Raw genomic sequence first — 6000 nt, 5'->3', positions numbered from 1 at the left:
GAAGCAATAGATGTCATGTGTACAGAATGAACAGCATTTACAGAGTTACATAAACACATTACATGAATATGACAATGTATGAATTGAAATCCAATCCATGAAACAGAAGGAGGTAGAGAGGAGGGGGCGGGGCATCAGCAGGGCCAACGCGGGAGGCCGGCTCACCAGCATCAGACACCTCCAGGTCCAATGGACCCTATGAGACGTGAAGTCACAACGACTCCGGGGAGGAAGCAGAGTTAATAAGGTGCAATGGAGAGATGTAAATATATCCATAAGGAGAGAGAGAAGAGGAGAGAGGTGCTCAGTGTATCCTAAAACATCCCCCAGCAGCCTATAAGCCTATAGCAGCATATCAAGGGGCTGGACCAGGGCAAACCTGATTCAGCCCTAACTATAAGCACTATCAAACAGGAAAGTCTTAAGTCTATTCTTGAATGAAGTGACTGTGTCTGCCTCCCGGACTGAAAGTGGAAGCACAGCTCTATAGTGGGGAAATATGGTACTACAAGCTCCTTAAGATATGATGGTGCATCACCAATCAAGGCTTTGTAGGTGAGGAGAAGAATTTTAAATGTGATTCTTGATTTTACAGGGAGCCAGTGCAGCGCAGCTAATACAGGAGTAATGTGATCTCTTTTCTTAGTTTTTGTAAGTACACAAGCTGCAGCATTCTGGATCAACTGGAGGGATTTAAGAGACTTATTAGAGCAGCCTGATAATAAGGAGTTGCAGTAATCTAGTCTGGAAGTAACAAACGCGTGAACCAGCTTTTCTGCTTCTTTTTGAGACAAGATGTGCCTGATTTTTGAAATGTTACGTAGATGAAAAAATGCAATCCTTGAGATTTGCTTAACGTGGGAGTTAAAGGACAAGTCTCGGTCAAAGATAACGCCTAGATTCTTTACAGTGGTGTTGGATGCGAGGGAAATGCCATCTACAGAAACCACATCACCAGATAATTGATCTCTGAGGTGTTCAGGGCCCAGTAAAATAACTTCAGTTTTGTCTGAGTTTAACATCAGGAAGTTGCAGGTCATCCATGTTTTTATGTCTTTAAGACATTCTTGAATTTTAGCGAGCTGGTTGGTCTCCTCTGGTTTGATCGATAGATATAATTGAGTATCGTCTGCATAGCAATGAAAGTTTATGCAGTGTTTCCTGATAATATTGCCCAAAGGAAGCATATATAAGGTAAATAAAATTGGTCCAAGCACAGAACCTTGTGGAACTCCGTGATTAACGTTGGTGGTCATTGAGGCTTCATCGTTTACAAATACAAATTGAGATCGATCTGATAAATAGGATTTAAACCAACTTAGTGCGGTACCTGAAATGCCAATCGACTGATCCAGTCTCTGTAATAGGATGTCATGATCAATGGTGTCGAACGCAGCACTAAGGTCTAATAATACAAGTACGGAGATGAGTCCTTTATCTGATGCAATTAGGAGGTCATTTGTAATTTTCACCAGTGCTGTCTCTGTGCTGTGGTGTTTTCTAAATCCTGACTGAAACTCCCCAAATAAACTATTCTGATGTAGGAAGTCGCACAACTGATTTGCGACTACTTTCTCAAGGATTTTAGAGAGGAAGGGAAGGTTAGAGATTGGTCTGTAGTTAGCCAACACCTCTGGATTAAGAGTGGGCTTTTTCAGGAGAGGTTTAATTACAGCTACTTTGAAGGAATGTGTTACATGGCCTGTTAGCAAAGACACATTAACAATATCCAGCAGAGAGGTGCCAATTAAAGGCAACACGTCTTTAAGCAGCCTCGTTGGGATGGGGTCTAAGAGACAGGTAGACGGTTTAGAAGTAGAAACCATTGAGGATAATTGGTCTAGGTTAATGGGAGAAAAGCTATCCAAATATACACCAGGGCATACAGCCGTTTCCAAGGCCACTCCTCTTGATGACAGATCGGTAGTAGTTAAGGGCAAGAGAGCATCAATCTTGCCTCTAATAGTTAAAATCTTTTCATTGAAGAAGTTCATGAAGTCATTACTACTGAGGTCTATAGGAATACACGGCTCCACAGAGCTGTGACTCTCTGTCAGCCTGGCTACAGTGCTAAAGAGAACCCTGGGGTTGTTCTTATTTTTCTCTATTACTGATGAGTAATAGGCTGCTCTGGCATTACGGAGAGCCTTTTTATATGTTTTAAGACTATCTCGCCAAACTAAGTGTGATTCTTCCAGATTGGTGGAACGCCATATGCTTTCAAGCTTTCGTGAAGTTTGCTTTAGGTCGCGGGTCTGAGGGTTATACCAGGGAGCAAACCTCCTTTGCCTCACTGTCTTTTTCTTCAGTGGGGCTATCAAGTCTAGTGTCATTCTCAGTGAGCCTGTAGCACTATCGACAATATGATCAATCTGGGACGGACTAAAGTTAGCACAGGAGTCCTCCGTCACATTGAGACGTGGTATTGAATCAAATGCAGAAGGAATCGCTTCTTTAAATTTAGCTACAGCACTGTCAGTTAGACATCTGGTGTAGAAACTTTTGACTAACGGTGTATACTCCGGGAGTATAAACTCAAAAGTTATGAGGTAATGGTCTGACAGAAGAGGGTTCTGTGGGAAGACCTCCAAATGCTCAATGTCAATGCCATATGTAAGAACAAGGTGGAGGGTGTAGCCAAAGCAGTGAGTGGGTTTCTGTACTCTCTGACAGAAGCCAATCGAGTCCAACAATGAGATAAATGCAGTACTAAGGCAATCATTGTCAATATCCACATGAATATTAAAATGTCCTACTATAATAACCTTATCAGTTTTAAGGACTAAACTTGATAAACACTCAGAAAATTCAGATATACATTCTGAATATGGACTTGGTGGCCGGTACAGTATAACAAATAGAATTGGCTGTAATGTTTTACAGGTTGGATGTGAAAGACTAAGAACAAGGCTTTCAAATGAGTTGTAGTTTAGTTTAGGTTTAGGATTCATTAATAGGCTTGAGTCAAAGATGGCTGCTACTCCACTTCCTCGGCCGGTGCCTCGAGGAATGTGAGTATTAATATGACCTGGAGGAGTTGATTCATTTAGGTTGACATATTCTTCATGGCTTAGCCAGGTTTCAGTAAGACACAATAAATCAATGTGATTGTCTGATATTAAATCATTTACTAATACAGCTTTAGATGACAGAGATCTAATATTTAGGAGTCCACATTTAATTCTCTTCTTTTGTTGCACTGTGGCAGTAGTGATGTTAACCTTTATGAGGTTATTTTGTATGACTCCTCTTCTGGTTACTTTTGATTTAATTAATTTAAGTGGCCGTGGGACAGACACAGTCTCTATGGAGTTAAGGTTAAGGGTGGGTAACTGCTCGAATGGAAGTACAGAGAAGGGTGGAAGACTACAACTCTGCTTCTGCTTCCTGATCTGAACTCTGGGTCATGGATTAAGTCCGTTAATCAACTTCGCAGAAATGAGACGCGCTCCATCCCAAGTGGGATGAATGCCGTCTCGACCCATCAGATCAGGCTTTCCCCAGAAAGTCTGCCAGTTATCTATGTAGCCCACATTGTTTGCTGGTCACCACCTGGACAACCAGCGGTTGAATGACGACATGCGGCTATACATGTCATCATTGATCAGATTGGGGAGAGGCCAGAGAAAACTACGGTGTCCGACATTGTCTTGGCATAAGTACACACCGATTCCACATTAATTTTAGTGACCTCGAACCGCCGCAGTCGGGAGTCATTATCGCCGGCGTGTATTATAATCTTACTGTAACTACGCTCATCTTTAGCCAGCAGTTTTAAACAAGATTCAATGTCGCCCGCTCTGGCCCCCGGGATGCATATGACTTTGGTCCCTGGCTTCGCTATCTTCACGTTTCTGACTATGGAGCTACCTATAACCAGAGTGGGTTTCTCAGCGGGTGCGTCGCTGAGTGGGGAAAACTGGTTCGAAACGTGAAGAGGTTGGCGGTGCTCAGTGGGCTTCTGTTTAGACTTAAAACCCCTTCGAACAGTCACCCAGACATCCGGCTGCCGGGGGACAGCTAACAGAGGCTAATGCTAAAGGCTCCGCCCCGGCTATGGGGGGGAGGCGGGCTAACTAGCGTAACTGTCTGAGCTTCGATGGTGCGGAGCCGTGCATCTAACCCACTGAGAACTGCCTCCAACCTAGCAAATGAACTACACTTGTTGCATGTACCGTTATCATTAAGAGACAACAAATCCTTTAATTAATTTGAAGTTATTGTGGACAGCCCTTTATCTTAATCAATCCTTTATAGGAACCTCCACCGGGGGGACAGATTGTGGTTTAACCAATGTTCTGTATATTTATTGTTTTATTGTTTTTATTGACGTTTTCTTTTTTACAGAGGAAGTTTTAGAGTTTTAGCATAACCATGCACCCAATAAAGAACCCCCAACATTTTTATAAATATTCTTGTGCCTGTGCCCTCCGTTAACTCCACCAGGAGGCCACGTTCCCACCCACACCTAACCTCCCCACACAAAAAACTAGGTGACTGGCCAAGAAATGTTCTGAACTGACCTGATTCCATTAACAAGACCACTTAACACCAATGTTCAGTTTCTTTCGCTGAATTTGGAGATTAAATGACTTAAAAACACGATAAAATAACAGCAGCAATGTGTGAACATGGATTTCACATATAGACTCTACTGCAGGTCCAACAGGTCGCAGGTAATAGCAGGTGTGTCTGCTTCCTGGACCGGTTATTGGACGGCTACAAATCTCAGCGTCAGTGTCGTTTCAGGCTTATTGTTTTCCACAGACAGTTGAGCGCACTGCATTACACAACGTGGCGAGCAAAACTGTGGTCCTGACAATCCGTAGGCAGATTAATCAGTGACACCTGGTCAGGGTGTGTGTGTATGTGTGTGAGCGTGTGTGTGTGTGTGTGTATGCGCCTGTGTGTGTGTGTGTGTGTGTGTGTGTGTATATGCGCCTGTGTGTGTGTGTGTGTGTGTGTGTGACCTTTCCTCCACATGTGAGACGTGCTTGCCGACACGTGTCAGGGACAGTTGCTGTCACGCTGCAAGCTCCAATTCAGCACTTCAAGATGGCTAATTTGCAAATGTGTAGTTTTGAAGAGAACATATAAAAGACATTCAAGCACTTTGTTGCTTAAAACAAATTATAAATATCTTTTCACGATTGCATGGTTCAATTTTAAATTGAATACTGATTTCAGCAGGTTCAAGTTTCATTTATTTTATTGTTTAATTTCTTTTATTTGGTTCTCTCTTGAGTTGATGACTTATTTTTGTAATAACAGGTCAGCGCAGCAGGGTGTAAATGTTTGTCTGTTAGCCGGTACTTTGGTTCCAGACTTAATCTTTGTTGGTCCTCCACTACCAGTACGAGGTTGACATTTTTGGTTTTAACCTAAATATCTTATTATTTGTTGGATGGGTTGCCATTAGTTTGTCCTTTATGTCCCCGTGGGTATTTTTTATAATAACTTTAATTATCCTCTTTTCTTTCTCTTTTCTTTTATCCAATAGTTTGGTTTATGACCAAATACCTGAAAAATAAATGACATTGCCATACAATTCAGTTGTAATTTGTGTTTACTGCTAATTGACCCTTTGCTAAGCACCGCCCCTTGAACAAAGACTGGACAATCATATTTTAGCACCCCGACATATAGCAAGCTAAGATGCTAAACAAAGATGGTGAACATGCATGTGACGAACTAGTGTTGTGAGCTTTATCTCAAAATCTTTGCCTTGTTATATATTTTCTCATCTGTCTCTTCTCCTTCATTTCGTCTTTATTTCTTCCGCATCAGTGTGTATCTTCACTTTCTGGCATTATTTATTCCATCACTTTCACAACTACTTACGTCTACAAATGAAGACATCTTTTGGAGGCTCGAAAAAACTGACTTTGCCTTTCTGGCTATGAAGAAATATATAAACCTCAGGTTAACAAACATCTCACCTCCTAATCCCAGCAGCAATGAATAATCTCACTATTTATCTTTTGATAAGAGTGAATCCAG

Source organism: Cyclopterus lumpus, chromosome 7, assembly GCF_009769545.1.
Source record: "Cyclopterus lumpus isolate fCycLum1 chromosome 7, fCycLum1.pri, whole genome shotgun sequence".
In the NCBI taxonomy this organism is placed as follows: domain Eukaryota; kingdom Metazoa; phylum Chordata; class Actinopteri; order Perciformes; family Cyclopteridae; genus Cyclopterus; species Cyclopterus lumpus.
This window is presented reverse-complemented; position numbering follows the sequence as displayed.